General features: G+C 36.0%; 1 pseudogene; it reads left to right on the top strand.

Moving 5' to 3' along the window:
* Window positions 1–728: 728 nt before the first annotated feature.
* Window positions 729–24,776, top strand: LOC132544888 (uncharacterized; annotated as a pseudogene).
* Window positions 24,777–25,809: the final 1,033 nt, after the last annotated feature.

The following is a 25,809-nucleotide window of genomic DNA, read 5'->3' as shown; positions in this document are numbered from 1 at the left end:
CAGATAGGCCTGTCCAGGGTAATAAACATGGTCATGATAGACGTTTATTACACAGGCGCCTGTGTAATAAAGCCTCGCGCGCGGAGTAATTCATAGTTTTTTCCCTCGCAATCATCGACTATGTCCTCGTCAACCGCTTCATCCACAAACACGCATAGTCGATTGGAGTCGTTGTTTGCAGGGTCGTATTTACAAAATTGTTCTTTAAATATCAACATCACCAACCCTGGGACTCAGCCTTTCCGCCGTCGTCCACGTGTGATTGAAAGTGACAGTGACTAATTTTCCTCCTGTCGGTATGGCGCGAAATGTGTGACGTAAGTGACGTCATCTCACAAGCAAACCAAGAATTCCATTCATAAATGTGTAAGATTTGTAAGATTACTATTGACAGTAAAGTAGTATTAATAACTTGAACAACATGTTCAAAGATGTTAAATGTGTTTATGGTATATTATGCATTGAACAATAGTAAATATTAAAAAGAAAAATGTTGTTTTATTGCGTGTTTTAAGGCACTATATTTGAACTCGTATGCGTGTCTCTGGGTGACATATTTGACAGGGTATTTGACCCGGCCCGCTTAAACACTGACGTTGGATGTTTACATTCACAGTCCATATTATGTTTACGGCCGCAAACATAGTTTGCAAAATTTGGGGATGGAGAATCTATTTCAGCAATTTTTTATGCATATAACCCAAGGGGAAAAAATATAATTCTGAAAAATGGCGGCATCCAGTGCTGGCTACCGCGAGGTGAGTGCAAACATTTGATAATATGAGATTAGAAATGAGAGAAAAAAACTCTTTTCTATATGGGTTTGTAGAATAGGGATATTCCACCCTCGGGATCACAAAATGTGGTAAAAATCCTCGGCAAGCCTCGGGTTTTACCATGTTTTGTGACCCCTCGGGTGGAATATCCCTATCCTACATACCCATATAGAAAAGAGTCTTATACTCTCTCACCGAGATAAGTTCAAGGTGATGAAAGACGACTCTAGATTGGTATTACACGTGATTATAGACGTCGTAACTGTAAAGGTACTCCAATCAGATAATGTCAGTAATAAAGGTATTAAAACAGGTAATAAAGGTAAGTTAACATTCACCGATATCAGAAATACTGCAGGTAATGTAGATAGATGACGTCACCAATATCAGGTATATTGCAGGTAATGTCGGTAGATGACGTCACCACTATCAAAAATATTGCAGGTAATGTGACGTCACCAATATCACAAATATTGAAGGTAATGTAGATAGATGACGTCACCATTATCAGAAATATTGCAGGTAATGTAGATAGATGACGTCACCACTATCAGAAATATTGCAGGTAATGTAGATAGATGACGTCACCATTATCAGAAATATTGCAGGTAATGTAGATAGATGACGTCACCATTATCAGAAATATTGCAGGTTATGTGACGTCACCAATTTCAGAAATAATGCAGGTAATGTAGGTAGATGACGTAATCATTATCAGAAATATTGCAAGTAATGTAGATAGATGACGTCACCATTATCAGAAATATTATAGGTAATGTGACGGCACCGATTTCAGAAATAATGCAGGTAATGTAGGTAGATGACGTCACCATTATAAAAAATATTGCAGGTAATGTAGATAGATGACGTCACCATTATAAAAAATATTGCAGGTAATGTAGATAAAATGATATAATCAGTAAAAATGTAGGTAAGGGAAATGGAATGACGACATGAATGTTATATGTATTGCAACTATGTAGAAATTTAACAAATAAACTTTTATTAATATATCATTTACATAGAAATGATCGTAATTTGATTGTACAATAGACACACAAATGAATATCACCTTTTCATAATTATGCGTGAGATACATAAGAGCCAAACAATGAATTAAACTTCATCATACAGCTGTCTCGTCATTCTAGGACTCGTCAGTGATGCTACATCATACAGCTGTCTCGTCATTCTAGGACTCGTCAGTGATGTAACATCATACAGCTGTCTCGTCATTCTAGGACTCGTCAGTGATGCTACATCATACAGCTGTCTCGTCATTCTAGGACTCGTCAGTGATGTAACATCATACAACTGTCTCATCATTCTAGGACTCGTCAGTGATGCTACATCATACAGCTGTCTCGTCATTCTAGGACTTGTCAGTGATGTTACATCATACAGCTGTCTCGTCATTCTAGGACTCGTCAGTGATGCTACATCATACAGCTGTCTCGTCATTCTAGGACTCGTCAGTGATGCTGCATCATACAGCTGTCTCGTCATTCTAGGACTCGTCAGTGATGCTACATCATACAGCTGTCTCGTCATTCTAGGACTCGTCAGTGATGCTGCATCATACAGCTGTCTCGTCATTCTAGGACTCGTCAGTGATGCTACATCATACAGCTGTCTCGTCATTCTAGGACTCGTCAGTGATGCTACATCATACAGCTGTCTCGTCATTCTAGGACTCGTCAGTGATGTAACTACATCACACAGCTGTCTCATCATTCTAGGACTCGTCAGTGATGCTACATCATACAGCTGTCTCGTCATTCTAGGACTCGTCAGTGATGCTACATCATCATGCTGTCTCGTCATTCTCGTCAGTGATGCTACATCACACAGCTGTTTCGTCCTTCTAGGACTCGTCAGTGATGCTACATCATACAGCTGTCTCGTCATTCTAGGACTCGTCAGTGATGCTACATCATACAGCTGTCTCGTCATTCTAGGACTCGTCAGTGATGCTGCATCATACAGCTGTCTCGTCATTCTAGGACTCGTCAGTGATGCTGCATCATACAGCTGTCTCTTCATTCTAGGACTCGTCAGTGATGCTACATCATACAGCTGTCTCGTCATTCTAGGACTCGTCAGTGATGCTACATCATACAGCTGTCTCGTCATTCTAGGACTCGTCAGTGATGTAACATCATACAGCTGTCTCATCATTCTAGGACTCGTCAATAGGACTCGTCAGTGATGCTACATCATACAGCTGTTCTGCCCTTCTAGGACTCGTCAGTGATGTTACATCATACAGCTGTCTCATCATTCTAGGACTCGTCAGTGATGCTACATCACACAGCTGTCTCGTCCTTCTAGGACTCGTCAGTGATGCTACATCATACAGCTGTCTCGTCATTCTAGGACTCGTCAGTGATGCTGCATCATATAGCTGTCTCGTCATTCTAGGACTCGTCAGTGATGTTACGTCATACAGCTGTTTAGTCATTCTAGGACTCGTCAGTGATGCTACATCATACAGCTGTCTCGTCATTCTAGGACTCGTCAGTGATGCTGCATCATACAGCTGTCTCGTCATTCTAGGACTCGTCAGTGATGCTACATCATACAGCTGTCTCGTCATTCTAGGACTCGTCAGTGATGCTGCATCATACAGCTGTCTCGTCATTCTAGGACTCGTCAGTGATGCTACATCATACAGCTGTCTCGTCATTCTAGGACTCGTCAGTGATGCTACATCATACAGCTGTCTCGTCATTCTAGGACTCGTCAGTGATGTAACATCATACAACTGTCTCATCATTCTAGGACTCGTCAGTGATGCTACATCACACAGCTGTTTCGTCCTTCTAGGACTCGTCAGTGATGCTACATCATACAGCTGTCTCGTCATTCTAGGACTCGTCAGTGATGTAACATCATACAACTGTCTCATCATTCTAGGACTCGTCAGTGATGCTACATCACACAGCTGTTTCGTCCTTCTAGGACTCGTCAGTGATGCTACATCACACAGCTGTTTCGTCCTTCTAGGACTCGTCAGTGATGCTACATCATACAGCTGTCTCGTCATTCTAGGACTCGTCAGTGATGTAACATCATACAACTGTCTCATCATTCTAGGACTCGTCAGTGATGCTACATCACACAGCTGTTTCGTCCTTCTAGGACTCGTCAGTGATGCTACATCATACAGCTGTCTCGTCATTCTAGGACTCGTCAGTGATGCTGCATCATATAGCTGTCTCGTCATTCTAGGACTCGTCAGTGATGTTACGTCATACAGCTGTTTAGTCATTCTAGGACTCGTCAGTGATGCTACATCATACAGCTGTCTCGTCATTCTAGGACTCGTCAGTGATGCTACATCATACAGCTGTCTCGTCCTTCTAGGACTCGTCAGTGATGCTACATCATACAGCTGTCTCGTCATTCTAGGACTTGTCAGTGATGCTACATCATACAGCTGTCTCGTCATTCTATGACTCGTCAGTGATGCTACATAATACAGCTGTCTCGTCATTCTAGGACTCGTCAGTGATGCTACATCATACAGCTGTCTCGTCATTCTAGGACTCGTCAGTGATGCTACATAATACAGCTGTCTCGTCATTCTAGGACTCGTCAGTGATGCTAAGGGCCTAAACTTTGAAGCCTTGGAGGCGACTAAATAAAATCCAAAGTGATCAAAACAGAAAAAAATAATATAAGGTATCATGTATTTAAAACATATAAGAAAAATAAAAGTATACTCCGTGACAGTTAAATTTTATTTTGATATAAAGGCAAGGCCGGTAGACTTAGTATCAAAACCGTTGGTACAAGGAGTTTGAACAACCTAATCAACTATGTGAGTCATGACAATGGTTATACAATAACAACTATAATATGATTATTCTTTCCGCACAATCAAACGCGAAAATGTAGAGTAAATCATTCGTTCTATAAATACAACTGTGATATTGTGTTAAAAAAATCAAGAAAGTACCAACGTGGCAACATAATCATAATCCAAACATTAATTCGATAAAACACTAGGGCAAAATATGAACATAAGAAATATTGACACGGGAACTCCTGAAAAAGGAGAATAAGATCAGGTGTTCCGGAAGAGCGAACGTCTTCTGCTTCATCGACGACATCCGCCATGTAAACCTTGGTCAATGCAAGTGATGTCATCTTCTCAAATGAGAACAAGGTATGCAACAACGGAACCAACAGACAAACTAACAACCATCAAACACGTCCAGCTTCGTATCACACAACGGAACCAACAGACAAACTAACAAACATCAAACACGCCCAGATTCGTATCACACAAACAAACAGCAAATTTCGCCATGCGATCACTATGGGGATAATAAAACTTCCCCAAAATGGTGATAGGATTCATCGATCTGATCAGATTTTATTGACATTTAATAACCTTGTTTATACGATTTCATGAAGAATGTTTTTCTTACTGTAAAAAGAAAACATTGTAAGCAATTTTGTTTTGTTTACCTTGGAGTAGTCGATTTATAATACGAAAAAGAGGGAAAAAAGTCTGGTCAGGAAGTAATATTTTGTGTCTCATGCAATAGATTACGATTGATAAGTAGAAAAAAATACCTCTAGAAATGCATAAACAGTTCCTCTCCCTACACATTCAGTCATGCAAAGTTCCACTGTCAGTGAATCGCTTGTAAAAGCTAGCACGGAATCTATATTGAAATATGGATAACAACCCTCATCGGTCAACGTTACCGTTGGAACGGTCACTGCATTCTCTAAATGAAAACAAAATCAATATCTACCATCAACAAAGTCGTGATTATTACGATTCCTGTAGCATTAGAATGTACTTTGAAATTATAATTATGTTTGATGCTTGACACTTGTGGATCTATAAAACCATATATTTAGATGTACTAATTACAACAGTTCATGAACATAATAAGATTGAGGAATAAAAGTAATAAGAATGATATAATAATTAATGGTAGGGAAATTATTTTACAAAATAGCCAAATATAATTTCATTGCCAACTCTCTGCCTACCACTTATATTGTAACTAGACCCTGAAAGGAAACGTTTGTATTCTGAAGCGTTTCTAAGCTAAGCTTTTGCTTATCTTATGTTTGTCTGGTACGAGTGCCAAACCTTTCTGTATGTGTCTTAACATATGACAAATGTTTCTATAATATTACCCACCTTTTACCAATGTATTTGGACTACCATGGTTTGCCGAACACAAGAACATGGGTGAATGGCTGGTGAGATTAGGGAATGAGGAATTCCACAAACCAACTGCCACCCATGCAGTATCGTCATTCGTGTTGTCAGATATATACATGTCGAAAAATGGACGCCTGTATATTAGAAATATGGTAGGCTATTTATGGTAATACTTAAGGTAGTTTTGTTATAGTTTAAACTGTATATGCGAACATATTTGAGATGTAAATAACTTGGTTAAAATTGTTTCAATTTTTCGTATTGCATTCTGATAGAAATAACTGTTGACCAATTTATACGGATATATATTTTAGCATAGAGAACACAGTAAGCAATAGATGGAATAAAGAGCAAATTGTTAGCGAAAAGTTTTATAGTAATAGAACAGCAAAAATAATACTGATTTGAGTACAAGATACGGTACAATGAACTATTTTTGTGTGGGACTCTATTAAGAAAAAAAACAAAAAACAAAAAAAACAGACATTTGATAATGAGAACAAATATAAATATATTTACCCAGTTTGAAATTTAGCATCAATCGGCAGTGTGTAGCTCCACCCAGAAAGTGTCAATGTATTGAACCAAGAATCGAAGGACCAGTTGGTATTAAGCGTATCAAAATACATACTACACAGTTCATTTCCATATCTGTTGTGGATAGCTACCAAGATCTAAACAAAACAAGAACGTATTCAGCGAATAGCAATGAAAACAACAGACCATTACCTTTTGCACTATCTCGATATTGACATATGACAAAAATGTAAATGTCCGATAATAGTTGACTTGGCCTGTCTCAGCCTTTGATATTGAAAATAACAAGAAAATATCAACATAATAAAACTGGGGCAAAATACAAACATATTTACAGGAAAACTCCCGACAAAGTACAAGGAGAATAAGTCCAGGTGCTCCGGAACAGCAAGCAAGCCCCTTTGCTTCATCGACGACACCTGTGATGTAAATTCTGGTCAATCCAAATAAGCAAGGTCACGTTTGAGAAGAAGATATACAACCACATCGGGACTAACTGGTAAACCATCGAACATCAATCAGATCAAGTAAGACCTAATATTTTTGTACTTTCAGAATTCTGTTTAGGTGACCAGAATATAGACACCGTCTAGCAGATCTGAGATTACTCAGTCAGTAGACCGGTACCCTTAAATCCGAAGTAGGTGCTTCATCGTCCCTTCGAAGGGCGATGTGTGTTTGTCAGATGAGAAACGGGATCATCAGTTCTGTTATTGTTGTGTGAATTAGCAAGACACAAAACGCATTGCTCTGGATGTTCTTTAGAAAGATAAGATAAATACACCTCGCCTTGAAAAAGCAATAGGTGTTTCAACGAAGTAGTCAAACAACAAACAAGACTCCCGCGAACTAAGAAACATCTAGGTAGATTTTTCCTATCATTGTGAACAAATTTCTCCTTTGAAATAATTCTCAAACCCATTTTAGTAGGTGTTGTTCTTATTGTCACTCATGGACAAGTAAATTGGATCTTGGAAAAATGAAACATGCAAATCTTCATATCAGATAAGGGTATAGATGACATCCACTTGGAAAACCTGGTGTTAAGTTACATCGTAAACATAGCAACAGATTGTAAATCACAAACAAGAACCACAGTGTAACGTGTATCATTATCTAAACCTCCCAGGTGTAATCGATTCCTCACTGATGAATGAAGGTAGCATGTGAATGAAGACATTAATTTTAAGCAATAGCTAATCTATAACAGGATCGCAAAATATCGAGGCTATACAAGCAATGCATTGTTTTTACTAAATTATTTCTTTAAGCAATTATAATATATGTAAACAATTTTTCCAAAATCTTTATTTTTGAAAAGCAATATCTTACACTTTCTGGGTAATTCGTTTCGTTCCAGACATCAACAAATCTACTCCGAAAATTATGATCATCAAAAAGCATGTCATAGATGTTCTGCTGGTGACCGGCCCCTCCTGTGTCATGAAGTCCTCCGCTAGTCTCCCAAACCTCTTTTACACTAGCATTTGTTCCAGAACGAACCACCAGTAGGGTTCTCTCCTCTTGATCTGAAGACAATAAAGCAACAGTGAAGCTGCCAATGAATAGTGTTCTGCTTTTGGTAGTATAAACTAATCCACTATTTCGTGTGTAATTCAAGTTTTAAATCGAATAGTAAAATAGTATTGCCTTTAACAAACATTAAACCCCAGAGCCCTTTTTCATTTGGCACGTTTTGTTAGAAACTAACGATTAAATTGAGGATCTTGTGTAGGATTTTACCAAGACGATTAAAGAAATACAGCGACAAAAAAAACACATCAAAAAGAAAGAAACAACAATTTATAAGATTCAAACTCTAACTCAATAAAAAAACAAAAGGAAGAATTCGATAGTTGGATGTAGGTGATACGGGTCTAATTAAGACATAATATGTACTATATTGAGATCTGGGTATGTGGTATAAATAACGATGCTGATTAGATCAGTTCCTGTGATTAGTGTCGCGTTATTAATTATATTTACTTAGGGCACTCTTGTCTTAAATTCAAATATTTGACTTATAAAATAATACAGATACCTTTTTGCAAATTTATATGTATTCATTTGCTGCACCAGGTATTTGCAAAGACGCAAATTAATAAATTTTCTCATTCTTTATAGATTGATGATGCGTTGTTAATCGATTTCGTTAAACAAGATTTTTTTCAACGAAGTTGGGTAATTTGCCGAATTGATTTTATCGTTTTAATTAGCTTTCCCCAGTCCGTTTAAGCACATGATACTGGCAGCGTTGATATTACTAACGGTTTATGTTTGCTATGTGTTTGAATTTTCAGGCAGAGATGATCTTTAGATATACAAAGATAGACTTATACATATCAGTCCAAAGACAAATATAACTGAACAACTCGGGTAATTTGATAACAAGTCTGCTTCCACAGGTTACTTGTTAACAAGTCTACTTTCAAAGGTAATTTGTAAACAAGAAGTCTACTTTTACAGGTATTTTGGTAACAACTCTACTGCCTCAGGTAACCTGCTAACAAGTCTACTTTTACAGGTAACTTGTTAACAAGTCTACTTTCACAGGTATTTTGTTAACAAGTCTTCTTTCACAGGTATTTTGGTAACAACTCTACTGCCTCAGGTTACTTGTTAACAAGTCTACTTTCACAGGTATTTTGTTAACAAGTCTTCTTTCACAGGTATTTTGTTAACAACTCTACTGCCTCAAGTAACTTGTTAACCCGTTTACACTCAAAGATACCATCTACTATCGCAAATTACGTATTTACCAGTCCATTGTCACATGTAACTTGTTTACCGGTCTACTGTCACATGTAACTTGTCTACCAGTCTACTGTCACATGTATCATGTTAACCAGTCTACTGTCACATGTAACTTGTCTACAAGTCTGCTGTCACATGTAACTTGTCTACCAGTCTACTGTTACATGTAACTTGTCTACCAGTCTACTGTCACATGTAACTTGTCTATCGGTCTGCTGTCACATGTAACTTGTCTACCTGTCTACTGTCACAGGTAACTTGACTACCAGTTTTCTGTCACATGTGACTTGTTCACCAGGCTACTGTCACATGCAACTTGTCTACCAGTCTACTGTCACATGTAACTTGTCTACCAGTCTACTGTCACAGGTAACTTGTTTACCAGTCTACTGTCACATGTAACTTGTCTACCAGTCTACTGTCACAGGTAACTTGTTTACCAGTCTACTGTCACATGTAACTTGTCTACCAGTCTACTGTCACAGGTAACTTGTTCACCAGTCTGCTGTTACATGTAACTTGTTCACCAGTCTGCTGTCACATATAACTTGTTCACCAGTCTGCTGTCACATGTAACTTGTTCACCAGTCTGCTGTCACATGTAACTTGTTCACCAGTCTACTGTCACATGTAACTTGTCTACCAGTCTACTGTCACAGGTAACTTGTTCACCAGTCTTTATACAAGTCTGCAACCATAGGTAGATTGTTTACAAGTGTGCTGTCACAGGTTACGTTTAAAACACAAACGGTTATAATACATATATCCACATTTCCTCTCTAACATATTGATTTAGCACTACATTCAAGTACCTCCGTGAAATTAGTCTTTTATGACCAAACAATATGCCAATAACTGTTTCGGTTATATACAGATGTACCACATATGCAAATTCAAATTGACTGCAGAGACATTAATGGAAAAATACCCTTAATTAATTTCCAAGATTACAAATCTTGTTGTGAGGAAAGGTCACAATAATATTTAGATGATCATTGAATGTCTTCTCCTGTAAACCAATGATACCCGACATAATCGGAACTGTTGTACTATATATGTATTTTTTAAGAATCGACCAAAGCATTGACTGATTTTTTATCATACATTTGAAACGAACCGATTTAACAGGGTTTCAAAATGTGCAGGTGGATTAAGATCAAGGTGATTTGTATGGTTGTCATGGTGATCTCATTGAGCAATATCTATTTCTTTGTGCGGTGTAATGAAGCTGGACGTGTTTGATGCTCGTTACTTTTGTTTGAAGTACTTTTTCTGTTGATATTTTCTCTAGTTTTAAAGAATACTTTCGATCTATTTCCACTGACACGCTCATTTCAAGATAATACTGAATCTCACGGAATAATTTTATCCTCTCGACAAGTTGGTAAAATGAAAGCATGGTGGATCAGATTGAGGGTTTAGGGTTGGTCGAGTCAAGTTTAGTATGCATTTAATAGTCAACTTTTTTACTATATTTAAATTTCTGTGTAATAAGTTCGTAAATCAACACAAGAATCGCAATGCCCATGACCCTTGTCTGGTAACACCAATTTACAATTTCACTTCCAGATAAAAAATTGAGATAAACAAACCTGAAGCAATAAACCAGAGTCATAATCAGATACTGTACGGTCAAGTTAAGAATTTGACTGAGACATACAGCTGTTTTGTCTTTCTAAAACTCGCGTATTGTCAGACGTTATGGATTGACAACAGATATCCGTCAGTGACGGTCAAGGGGAAATCGGTTACAAAGAATTGATAGCAAATGTGATTCTATTAAAACATTATACCGTTTGTTTTCCCCTGCAATAGATAAATTATATCTGCGTTTTTCAAGACATAAAAAAGATTAAAAACAAAACAATCATCCGGAGGGAAACTGCTCAAAGAAAATAATATTTATTTAGATATAGGAATAAAGCCGTCTGTTATTTTATTTGTCATTTTTAAGCACAAATTTTATCATTATGTAAATGAATGAAGGGTGTTAATAATTTATTTGACCTCATAAGTCACAATAACTAACCACCACTTTAATGACTGCTTTCTGTTGGAAATGGAAAGAGAGGAAATTAACACAATTTTATGTCAGACGAAGCTGAGTCGGCTTGGATTTTCACAACAAAAACAAATTATATTAGAGAATGGTTCTAGATAATTAACTAAGGTGTTCATTGTCTAATAACGTGTTATTCTACTTTTTTTTTATCGAGAACGAGTATCAACTAAGAGATGTATCGGATCTGGGTAAATCCGAACCGTCTAACACAGACTCAGATAGAGATACCGATACTAACCCACCCCAAGTCATATTAACAATATTTACGGATAAATAAAAAAGAGAAATTGTCTTTTTGGAGGATTCCTTGCATTAAATATTAAGGCGATGAAGTTAGTACACTTTTAACCAGTGTCATCCTAATTACTACGGCATTATTGATAATTATTGAATACGTCGCACAACAAACATGCTTAATCATCATGGTATCGTTAAAAGCATGCATTATTGATGATAGTGAACTGATGAATGTAAGGAGCTTTCTTTCGGTTGGATAAACATATTTCATTTGAATGAGTCAAATTATACATTCACACCTGAGACGTATGTACCGTGTGTATGCCTGTGATACAGGTAGTCGATATCGTGAAATATATCTGTATTAAACCGGAATGCATTTCATATTCTGTTTTTAAAAATAATATGGAGTATGCCGGATGCCACTGACTTCAAAAAGGCTGGAGACTCACAAGAATTTAGCTCCTAACACTATAGACCTGGTAGTTTGAAAACATACCGATGGAAATACCGCCATGTAAACAAAACTTTCATACAAATTCGGTTAAAATATGACAAGATATTAACAAAAATGTTTACCCGACAACCTCTCAAAAGTGAAGAAAAAAGAAGGCCAGTTGTTCCAGATTTTCATATTTCGTTATGTTATTTCAGTTGAATTGGCGCAAGGTTTAGACTATTTCAATCTAATTGACTTTGTTCTAAAAACATCAGATATACTAAGGTCAAGATATTTATGGAGTTTCATCCCAAGCTTCACAATTTAGGACCATAGCATCACTGACGAGTCCTAGAAGGACGAAACAGCTGTATGATGTAACATCACTGACGAGTCCTAGAAGGACTAAACAGCCGTATGATGTAACATCACTGACGAGTCCTAGAAGGACTAAACAGCCGTATGATGTAACATCACTGACGAGTCCTAGAAGGACGAAAGAGCTGTATGATGTAGCATCACTGACGAGTCCTAGAAGGACAAAACAGCTGTATGATGAAGCATCACTGACGAGTCCTAGAAAGACAAAACAGCTGTATGATGAAGCATCACTGACGAGTCCTAGAAGGACGAAACAGCTGTATGATGTAACATCACTGACGAGTCCTAGAAGGACTAAACAGTCGTATAATGTAACATCACTGACGAGTCCTAGAAGGACTAAACAGTCCTATGATGTAGCATCACTGACGAGTCCTAGAAGGATTAAACAGTCGTATGATGTAACATCACTGACGAGTCCTAGAAGGACGAAAGAGCTGTATGATGTAACATCACTGACGAGTCCTAGAAGGACGAAAGAGCTGTATAATGTAACATCACTCACGAGTCCTAGAAGGACGAAACAGCTGTATGATGCAGCATCACTCACGAGTCCTAGAAGGACAAAACAGCTGTATGATGAAGCATCACCGACGAGTCCTAGAAGGACGAAACAGCCGTGTGATGCACCTAAATCATTCTCCGGCAATACTGTATCTAACACTTAATTTACATCTAAAGATGTTATTCACTTGTGTGTCTTTTATTCAATCTTGAGATAAAACTAAATGATTCGGAAATGTGTTTGTTACCTGTTTGATAAATCAACCTTTTTTTGGAAGCAAAAACAGACAAAAGAGAGGCGCGGTTGGTTAGTATGTGACTTGTTTGTCGGAAAGTCTTGCCATCCAACTCGATGAAGACACTGTCAACCAGAAGTGATGTAATTTCTTTTACTTTTTAATCTTCCATATATTTCTTCTTTGATGTCGACTATTTCTTTACAGAACACGCCACAGTAAGTTCACAACCATATACATATTCAGTCGTTCACATTTTGTTTCATAACAAGAGAAATGAGGCTCTCCTGCAGTTTGGAGTGGGGTATGATAGTATATAGGATTGAAAACTCTAATGTTCTTAGAAACTTCTTTCAGAAGCCAGATGTACACTTGGATTTTCTTTAGAATCCGCAGACAATTAAGTCTTCTTCTTGCTGAAATAGTTCAATTATAACCCGGTTTGATAGTTCTAAGTATGATAGTGAGAAGTTCAGATAGTTAAAACAATTAAGTCTTCTTCTTGCTGAAATAGTTCAATTATAACCCGGTTTGATAGTTCTAAGTATGATAGTGAGAAGTTCAGATAGTTAAAACAATTAAGTCTTCTTCTTGCTGAATTATAACCCGGTTTGATAGTTCTAAGTATGATAGTGAGAAGTTCAGATAGTTAAAACAATTAAGTCTTCTTCTTGCTGAAATACTTCAATTATAACCCGGTTTGATAGTTCTAAGTATGATAGTGAGAAGTTCAGATAGTTAAAAAAGTAGACGAACTACCAATAAAACGATACATATTTATTGTTTCCTGCAAAGTTTAAGAATCCAATAAAAACGAGGGGAGTCATCAATAGGCAACATTAACTATTGTGATACTGAAGTACATGTATGATTCTTCGAAAGGTTGTATGTGAAGGTAGACAGTCCTTCACTATCTAGCAAGCATAGTCCCTTTATGCTGGAAATGTGATAACATTTACAGACAACCATCAAACTATTGTGTGGTTTCAAATTCAAACAATTCAAACTCAGTTTCTCTCGACACTGTTAACCTTAATTAGATTAATATCACTACCTTACATGTATCATTAAATTTAAGCCTAACATGAGAAGTCCCTAAATGTTTTGCAGTTCTAGATTAATCAATAGCAAACCCGTTATCTTGTTGATCTACCATAGAAGAACTAAATTATTGAATCAAGGAGCTAATACATTGACACATTTAATTTACTACAATTTACAATAATCGCGTTTATATTTATCACTCTTGTCGGTCCGGATGGTAGTGCGCGGGGACCTTACTATGAGAGGAAACCGGGAAAATTCCACGTGGCTGGTCAGGTGACCACATACCTTTCCGGGAATCGAACCCTGGACGACTAGGTGAAAGGTGAGTGCGTTACCACTACGTCACACGACCATTAGTATTTTAAGTTTGAAATTCAAATGTAGTCTCGTGGGTTTCAGCACTTTATTTATGTATAACCCCTGACTCGTCATGGAAGGTTAGAATCTAATACATCTAACTCTACATTTGCATTGAATTGTACTATTCACCTGTCTTTCGTTTGTGCAGACAGCGTAACCATAAACTAAGTATGATTTACCTTAACTATATGTCATACTTAACACTCAATCCCCTCAACACATCAACAGCAGCATAGATACACTCAAGATTTTACATGTCACGAATAATCTATATGCACATCGAGCAAATGTAACAATGAGACACAACATGGCGGAATTAATAATGACGTCACTCATAAGATAATTCCGGTGGCAAAATATTTTTAAACTTGACCTCCGAGTTTGGTGCAGAATTTTTGTCTCGAATGAATTTTACTCGAGTACTATTCAACAATTGTGACAGGTTTAGAAATCTAAAATCTAAATGTCAATAGCTGATATGACATTTTAAAGACCTCCGACATTTACTCAATACACTTTTGTCCTCTACAATCCTTCATGACGAGTGGCCTTTCAGCTGTTTGATGTGTTAAATTGTCCCTTCGCTATATGTCCGGCAATTGCTGTCAATGTTTTTGCAAAACGTCGAAGCACAGCACTTGAATTTCTCAGTATACAATAGAAAGCTAAACATTGCTAGCATTACTCATAATACAATGACGAAACCGTATAATATAAAACTATTGTTTCTAAATTTGCAGTGAATGCCTTTAATACTTCAAAACTGGAGAAAATATCATTAAAGTGTCATTGATAATGTTTAACTGTTTTTGTGAATTTTCTGTACAATGACCGGTCATTCCATGTTCGTCATTTATGAGTGCCTTTTTTCAAGCTCTTCATAAATTCATCTATTATACTAACCTATTAATGTACGTCCTAGAAATGAAACAATATATTCACTTGTTTTATAATTTAAAAAAAAAAACTAAAACTTGTATAAGATTTCAGTTGAGGTCATGCCAAATATCGTTGGTGTCATTATCGTTTACGTTGCCTAAAGGAGAAAGACCAAGATGGCGGCGACAAAGCACACGGTTCAACCGGAACATTTAGCATGGTCTTCCTAGTGTAGGCTTGGAAGTAAACATGACGGAAAAGGTATTCCGAATGTGAACGGTAGTACCGACGTACTGGACCACATTTCTTATAAACACTATAAGTCATTGTGTACTTCTAAGCAAGGAGGATCTTATGATACAACGCTGTAACCTAATCTATGAAAACCTAATCTATGAAAATATTACCAACGAGGTTCGATTATTTGGAAATGAAAATCCTAACTTTACGTTGAAAGTAACTGAGAAATGGTATTGGGTTGAAAGGAACATTCATTTTTCTCCTAGTTTTCTTCATTTTTTTTATTTGTTCTGTTATTTCAGACTGTCAGTTGTACTCGAACAACGCTCAGTATATCAGTGCCCATTTCATCCTATTTATACAATGAAAATTGAGATATTGGTTCAATAGAGTTTTAACAGATACTGATAAATATCGACAGATATTTCTGGTCTTCTCCTCCTCTTTTCACTTCATTGATTTCATATCAGCACGACCGCACGCATTAATATTGGTACCCGATATTTTAGATTGTACTACAGCATAAACGAAAACTTGAATTCCACGGAAAGTATGTACAGTTAAATTTATATTTTAAATGGTTCTCAACTTGGTGAGCCAAGCTATATATTGAATCACTGAAGAAAGATGATAATATATTTTGCAAGAAATGCATTGAATAATTTACCATATACTTTAATGTTCATGATTAACAGTTACTCGGAAATGATGGGGAAATACGCCCTTGAAGCTAATTGCCTTGACATTAAGTTGGTTGAGTGTGAGGATTTCAGTGTTTTTATGTTAATTTAATGTATCTTTTGGCGGGGCAATATCTGAGACAAGATGACGTTTTACATTTAAAGCAGTGATGTATGAGGGAAAATCGAACGCTTCCGGTTAAATTTTGCACGGAGATGATAACAATTCGGATTTATGTTTTGATGAAAAAAAAAACTCACCAATTATAATAAAGAAAAGAGGAAAAAGAAAAATTGAATCAAGAAATGAAAAATACAAAATTTCCCCATCTTATTTGACATCCCTGTATGTAATTAAATAATAAACACATACGATATTACATAATACAAAACTGAAATGTTAATATAAGCTGGATCTAGCATCGGTTTCAGTATCATAGAAGATTGATGGACCTAGTCTATAAAACTTGTCATTGCGTCGAACTTCCAAAATCGCATATGAAATGAAAGAGAAATTTAATTTATCATAGAATCAATAATTTTAGTAAATCAGTCTGAAATGTTTGTTTCTGTGTCAAACTTTAAACCACCAATCTTTACATCTATGATCTAACTTCGTCGCCACAATGCAATCTGCTAGTGTGTGACGTCATTAATTAGTTTCAAAAAATTATATTGAATGAAGACCAAGGAACGCTTTTGACAATCATAACACTTTGAGATACTTCTGCAAACACTTTATTTAAGGATTTTACTTAAACGTATATAAAATCTAAACTGGTGATATTCTCGCTTTATATCACTTTCTTTGGTGACGTCACAATGCATATGACGCAATGAAGTTATTGCGCAATAGAAACAACGGGAATATTCAGCCACGGCGATCTTAAACATGTCATACCAAATATTTGTAAGATAAGGGTATATATACTCACAGTTACCTTGGTAAGAGGGTAGTAATACAATAAAAACAACAAATACGTTGGTACATTCAATGAATAATGCATTGATATTCTCAATATAAGATAAACACTTACATGTTTCTGCGCTGATTCCTTCTGAGCAAAAAATAAACAATAGATTAAAAGTAACATCCAAACATCTGAAGCTGTTCATGTTCACAACGAATTAACTGTAGCTCACTGATCCAAGTTCGTGCCTGGGAATTTCTCCAAAATATGAACTTCAGAAATCCTTATGTAAAGGCGTAAGATACCTTCATCTGATAATTTCTGGAATCAGAAATTCTCTCATTGGTATAAAATTTTGTAACCATCCAAATCGTTTGCTTCAGTTTACAAATAATCACGAATTAATTCTATGTCAATCTTGGAAGTTGTTTTGATAAAAATCCACGAAAGTTCGTTATTTTGTTAACTTACATATAGGTAGAATTGTTTGATTAGTAGGGTTCACTACTACCCATACCAACACGTCTCTTTGGCTGGTATTGAACAGGTTTACCTGTATGCTTGTTATCAGAGATCCATCCTGCATGTCTCCTCTCATACAGAACCTGTGATATTGACACCAAACACCCCACTTATCAGTACAAAGTATCGACCGAATACCTGCCTAGTCATAACACAAATCATGGCATGATATTTGTCCTTGTACTGAAAAATGAAATTGTAAAACTATCAATGTTGTATATGGTATTGATATAGCCCCTTTAAGGCCCAACACGTGTTAGTGAAACAAAAGGATAGTAATGACAACTGTTGAAATCGTCAAAGATCAGCGTTGAACCGTGGGGAGAACCTTTGCATGCATCAACATTTCAAACTCTTGACATTTCCATACTGCCGATGAGTGTCTGTATTCTTTACAAAAAACAGTACTTATGACACCAAACTTTAAACGTACCAGACCCTGGGCACTACTGTGTCATATGATTGCAGCGACCTGGTGAACTCATGTTATTTAGACAGATCTATATGAATGTTAAGAGAATTTGTGTCTTTGCAGATTTTTTTTTTTTCGTTTTGAAAAAACGAGTTCTTAAAATTACATTTTTCTACCTAATAGTTGTATGTGGACACTTGGATGGCATTTGCTGTTAGATTTATACAGAAACTGTCTGAGTAAGATAAATGCTTGTATATGTGATGTGAAATCTTTATTTAATAACAGATATACCTGTTGAGTTAAGTGAACACTTGCAAGTCCCTAGATAAAGTTTATATAAAAAAACATATATAAAATAATATTTACACGTGCGTTGCATTCTCTCTAGATGCAGTAAGCCCAACCCATTGTTAATAATTTCCGATATTTACGTACGGTGATTAGGCTTGCGCATTGATATCAAATAAAATGTAAGAACTACTTGTCAAAGTTGCGAACGCTACAAAACGAGATTATAGTTTATGTCGTTCGGAAAAGTAAAGAAAAATGTCAATCCTTACAAAAATAACTTTGAAATATATGGCATTAATATCAACGTGAAGAAAATGGCGTGTCATGTTCATCGTTTTCCCGCTCTTTCGATCAGCTGATCGGGCGGCCTCATTACGTGTTTTTAGATATATACCTGCGCGGTGTTAAATAAGGAATTTGTGTACTATAGAGGAATATTGTGTAAATGACGAACTATTAATTCTTAAAACTAAAAGAAGATGTCTAAATATTTAAATAAATAATTATTAAACATGTTGATTGTACTCTTATCTTTGAGAACTGTTTTGTTTACTGTACTTGTCAACGGCAGCGCCACCTAGTGTTTTTGGATTTACTTGGCTGTTCTATTAAGCGGGTGGCTGTTCAATTATGTGTATAAGGTGATTTTTTTGGATTTTTTTACATTTCAAAGTGACCAAGTGTAAATATAAGGATTGTTTCTTATTTTCTGTAGCATCGAATTGTATTTACATTAGGGTAAGCACATATTTAACTTGGTGCGCTAACGCTAATACATTCCGATGCAGCTACAGAAAGTAAGAAACAATCCTTAAATAATCACAATCTTCACACTTTGTTTTAAAAACACTGCAAGACAAAATGCATGCTGTTAATGAATAAAAAAGCAAACATATTTTTTAAAAGTAAATACAGACTCATGACTGGAATATCGGAGAATTCATTTGTGCCTACTTCTATGACACGACGTGAAAAATCTGTTTTTTTATTTTTTCAGTTGTTCAAATACTTCAATAAAATCTATTTACATCACTGCAATAATACAGTACCAACAAATAAAACAGAAATAATTAATGACGTATTTTTTTAAAAAGCAGAACTTCGTTTGTCATCAATTATTGTATTCTATTATGAATATAAAACTTTTGTTTGTTTAAAATCCCATAAAGAATCTGTAAATATGAACAAATTAAATTCGGTATTAAATTTAAAAATCCTCTCGTGACTGGAAACAGTAAAACCATGGTCCTGTATGGTTAACGATTTGCGACAGGTATTACGTATTGTTTCTCATAGCAGTACACTAACAACATGTGAAATGAGAATCCAAAAAATCAATTAGTATTTACTGAACCACATATCACTAAATCGGTTAATATGAAATCATTTTTAATGAATTTTAAAAGTACTTGACGCTGTCCTTAAATTATCCGATATATCAAAATAACGAATTTTATTTAATTATGGGACTGCTGCACATCCCCGTCTAGATTTCGATTTTTCTTTTGATCACTTAAGATTTTACTTTATCGCCTTCACGGCTTAAAAAATAGATCCTTAACATAACTGATGAGTGACAGAAGGATGAAACAGCTGTATGATGCAGCTTAATTCATTATTTTGGTCCACTTTAATTTAATCTAAATTTTGAAAATGAGCTATTTATTTGTGTGTCTTTTGTAGAATATTGAAGACTTTGTATCACCATTTTGACGTCATTTATAACATTTTTTTAAAGAAATAATGACGTCATCTGATTATAACGTGACGTCATACAGAAACAGCCTGTAGCAGAAGTCTTTATTAACTTAATAAAAAATCACGTGATAGCAAACCCAAAGTGTATACCGTTCCACGTGATATAACAAGGCGATGACATCATAAAATTCTGATTTAAAAAAGGCATACATCAACAGTGCTGTTTATAAAGTTTATTTAGTTAATAGTTTTTTTCTTGTTTGTGGATAAGCGGCCACATATCATGGACATAGGAGGGGAAATGGAGAAGAGTTTGGGAGGTTGAAAACGGTTTGAAATCCACCCTACCAAGTCTATTTGCATAAATAGGTATTCTATCAGCACTAAATTTGTTACTGAAATTGTCCAACCACGCAACAAATGTCGTGAATAGAATGAAACAAATTCTCATCTGTAGATAATTTGGGTTCCCGGAAGTGGAGACTATATACTTTATTTATGCACGACTTAAAAATGGGAAATTCTTCTTCAGGATGGTACCATAGATACTCTTTCCACATCAAATGCTTAAGAAATAGATATTCCCCTTCAGCCGGTGAAAATAAAACGAAGTTACTTCAAGAGTCCAAATAGGTTGTGGATCCCACCGAGTTTCACACACACGATCCACCACATATTGGAGTGAAATCGAGTCCTTCACCCTGAATCAGGATGCTGACAATAGTTTGAAAAGTAGTCAATTTCTTAATGAAAAATAATAATTGAAACCGGGGCCACTTATTCACGAAACTGTTCTGATGCACACACTTAAAATTTTGTGCTCAAAATTAAAAATTTCGCCTTACCAATTTTTTTCCTCATGCTCAAGTCGTATCCACGAAAATTCTGAACTCAAAGATTGTAAATTTTCTACATCTAACACTTGCTATCTGGTAACGTGCGAATCACTACATTCAGTTCGGCCATTCTCTGGCGGTGTTCATTTCACCGTGACAGATGTTTCTGGCCTGGTGTCTTCGTGTCTTCCTCTCAGACTCTTATACACATTTAACTCACTTCTGACGCATTTTGAGTTAGACACACAACCCGACGAATTTCATCACAGCAAATGTTAACATAAGGATATATTTTCTATATTACTCAGCTCACGCATTGCACATGTATTGCAACGTACCGTCGACAGAACCGCAGACAAATCTGTTATATTATTAGTTCACCTAATATGTGTCTTCCTGTGAGACAAGATACGACCACACGTAATGCTGTGCCATTAACATACAACGTCAAGTCTTACATTGTCACCAAAATATAACGCCGTGTCTCACTGTGTGATAAAAATATAACGCCGGGACTCACTGTGTGATAAAAATATAACGCCGAGTCTTACTGTGTGATAAAAATATAACGCCGAGTCTTACTGTGTGATAAAAATACAAAGTCAAGACTTAATTTGAGACCAAAACATATAACTATCAATCTTACTTAATCCTCATCAAACCAGCACGAGTCTTCCAGTGTGAGCAGCTTAGATCTACGAGTCATACCGCGTGACCAATATTCAAATATCGTGACACCAACATGCAAATACAATCTGTCTGTATAGGTAGAAGTACCCAGTTTCTCGGTGTGGACATGATTTTTGTGTTCATTGGATTATCCCATTATGAAGGTTTTAAATTAAATTTAAAAAAAAATCCTTGCTAAAATTGGTCTTGTCATGTTACAGCGAACAATGTGGGGGTTTATTTTCTTTTTTTTTAGAATAACATTTTAGCTTTGTGTTTGAGATAACTATTTGGTCAATTTCGAATCTGTTTGCGCACCAAAAACTACAGGAAGTGAAATTTTCATAGTGTTTACATGTGGTCATGTTATGAAGGATTTCCGAGTTGGAATTTGCTGAAATGTAAGTACTTTGTTACCACGACAGTGTTGTTGATTTTAAGATAGGTGTTAGAATTAAATTTCTTCAAGAAAGTTATTGTGTTCGGTTGGAATTAGCAGTATTTTTGCATTTTTATCATTTTTTCAGTAGGTAACCATGGCAATCAAATATCAGAAATCAGAGGAAAATTTTTATTTACACAAATTTCATCTCTCTACTATTAATGCAATTGTTATGTAGTTTATAAATATATATACATGTAATGATGTATTTTTCATAACCAATATACCTGTATTTCTCAAACATGAAAAATAATTTCAGGAAAAATGCAAATTAACTGTTTCCTGCTACCATAACCAAAACATCACTACAATCAACATTCAATTATCAGTCTTATTTTTGGACAGACATACAACTTCGAGTTTGTCACAAAAGTACAGTTAGGAGTCTTAATGTGTCCGTAATATGAAACCCCAAAGGCGATTTTAAGTTCATAGAATGTCTCAAATGTTCGAAAACATGATATATTTATGATACAATAGCATAAGGTAAATACGGACCTATTCGGCAGTTGTAGTAATCATTTAAATTTTAAAATGAAATTTGAAATGTAACTTCGATTATCCGACACATGGATATCATGACTCACTCGTTCTTCCTGCCCAACGTATATCAGTCTTTACAATGTTTGATATCTATCAAATTTAATTATGGATGACGTAACCTGTCACTCCTCCTAAGTGTCAAACCATCAGTGCATATCGGGAAAAAACTTATATTTGTTATCATTGAAAATAACACAATTAGTACATACAACGTTTCTGTTTCCTGTAGATAAAGGACATACAGATATCAAGCACACTCTGGACCCAGACATTGTTAAGTGACCTATGGGGAGGACACACTAAAGTTTCATACCGTAGATCACTCATTTAAAAATAAACAGAATGAAGCATTTTATCGATAGATTTTTTCTATTGAGACATACCAAGAATGCTCAGTAGGTTTCCGCTCATGCTCATAAAGACAAACTCTGTAATCTGATCTATCGATTATTTACTACCGTAAATATTTGTTCTATTACTCCATTTAATCATAAAATCAAACAGTTTTTAAGCATGAAATGAATTTCTTTTCAATACAAAAAAGGCTTCAGTTTCAAAATCACGTAAAAATGTCGTCTGTTTCTGGCACGCGGTAGACAAAATGGCTGAGTCGGTGTAGAAAACAGAATTGTCCACAAATGTTTGTTTCTCAGCGCAGTATAAACTTCTACTGACCAGTTAGAGACCTAAATCACCATTGGAGATACTTTGTTAAATGAAGATTGTCCTATCGCATTTGATGGACAAGTCAGTAGTGGAAGGGCATTTTCTTTATTTATTTTACTTACAAGGCAATTATCTAGTAAGTCAGCCAGCTTATGAAATTGATTATGTAACAACCGTATATGTTTCACGTTTGTTTCAGATTAACATTTGAAAGCAACTATGATGGACTTAAAAGAGAATGAGCAGATGGTAGTTCTCCTGACAGAATATCTGGACAGGTATATAATTGGGACTCAAGAGATGGTTTTTATCAGGAGAAAGGGGTTGCTCTTTGGCGGGCTTTTGGGAAATATGGAACGTGCTAGTTTTGTTCAAATTGAATGTGGAAGCTGCGGAGACGTATTTTGTCCAATCACATCCAATTCAATGTATATGGCTTATTGAAGTATGCATTAAAACCAATGAAAAAACACATTAGCAGAAACCATAGGTGATTCCGACATTTTGTGTTCGTACTTTTTAAAGACAATTCTGTTTCATGCAATAGAGAATTCCAGTCAGATATTTTGGCAAGACAAATGCTTATTCTATTGTTTTTGGTTTTGCTTCAATATTCTTTTTGCTTGGGTCAAGGCAGGGTTCTGTCCTATTTACTTCATACCAGTCAACAATTTGTTCCAAAGGGAAGTACATGGACAACATCGACAAATACTGCTGGACGTGTTAAACAACTACGGTCAGATGAAATGGACGTTTCTGTTAGTAGGAAACTACTAAAAACAATATGGCATTACCTGTCCGACAAATCATGCCAAGATCGTCTTAAAATCCCAAAACCTTCATGGGAAGTTACAATGAATCAAGATATAACAACTGTTATGAGTATGCCACTCTATTTATGTAATTTATGTAATGTATTACACTTCAAACTGCCAGAGAGGCAATGAAGTTATTATCAACAGCAAGGACAGATTTTGACGACGTTTGCACTCACAACTATGCAATCAAGCAAAATTTTCCAGACCGCAGGGATGCTCGAGACAACAAGACAAAGTACAGGAGGTTGAGGAAATATAAACACTGGATGAATCATAACGCTGTAATGGGTACAGAGCTTATGTATCTGGCAATTTTTCATTTCCTGACGGGCGCTTACAATAAATCACTTTGTAATGAGCCAACAAGCAGCATAAATCGCATCATATTTTGTTGGAGTAGATTCAACCGAAAGCCCTCAGCCTGTACGAAACTTGTACAGACATGGGTGTTTTCAATATGGGTATCTTTATGAAAAGCTGCAGAAAATTTACACGACCTTCCTGCTGTTTTCTCACCACACAATGCATCGTCCTCACTTCAGTCAAGAGATAAGAAGAGCACCACAGTTGTTTTTTTTTACTTTTTTGTGCTGTTACAAATTTGGCGACACTAGTGGGTGTGCTGCAGCATTAAGACTGTGATGTATCTATGTATGTATGTCTCAAACAGATTTAACGGGCGACTTCTGTGGTGTGTTTATCTTACGTTGTCTTACAGAGGATAGCAACTTAGTCTGTCGCCTACTCCTTTTTTCTATCAGTTTTAGCAATATCAACGTGTGATTAAAACTAAAATTCATTGTTCTACTGGAAACGTCTTACAACAATGACTATTATTTATAATCATTTCACCAGTTATGACAACATTGATGAGAGATCGCGAACGTTCGTTCTTTGACTTCATAAAATATTGTATAAGTAATGTTGAAGATACGAATGTATGATTATTTATCTGTAACAGATTGATGCACAGATACCAATATACGTTACATATGGAAGTGGGGATCAAACGGAAAATAGTGACCTAGAAATACCGATGGAGTGCGTGCTGAATTTAATCTTCTTCTTTCTTATTTACTGATACTTATATGAATCCTTAGATCAATTGGTGATCAATTGATGCTGATGATATATTGGGTTTACAACAACGGGGCGGTATCTGATAAGCTTGTCGTTCTCCTCGTGGGCGCCATTATGCATCATTTCGGGAACAGTGTGCGCAGATCATGTCCTATGTGAAAGAGTGCCCCTGAAGTTCCGCACCTGTGCAGAGTTTACAGAATGTAAATATATATTTGTTTTGTGGCGAAGACGTGTGTGATATCAGTATTAATATGTGCCATTCTTTTGCACAGTTGCAAGGTCCAGCGACCAGAGACTAATGAATTTTCTTTAAGCAGTTTCCTTAAACCAATTATCTCAGCTGGCAAATTAGAGCTTGTACGGGTCCTTAAATGTTCGGCTGTTGTCATAAGGATTTCAAATTCATATATTATACAGACAAACCATTCGGAAACCGCTTAAGTAGTACTAGCCGAAGATTGAAGACACACATTAGATGGTGTTACTGAAATTCACGCAAAAAATTGCCACCTTCATCAAAATTTTCTTCCAATTTTTCACTTAAAACATGTCAAAATGTAACTTTTCAGCGTCGCTTTAAGAATCTTAAATT

The sequence above is a fragment of the Ylistrum balloti genome, unplaced genomic scaffold, assembly GCF_031769215.1.
Source record: "Ylistrum balloti isolate Yb309-2 unplaced genomic scaffold, AGI_CSIRO_Ybal_v1 Utg369812, whole genome shotgun sequence".
Classification (NCBI taxonomy): Eukaryota; Metazoa; Mollusca; class Bivalvia; order Pectinida; family Pectinidae; genus Ylistrum; species Ylistrum balloti.
Note: the sequence above shows the minus strand (reverse complement) of the source record. Positions and strands in the feature narration are given on the sequence as shown.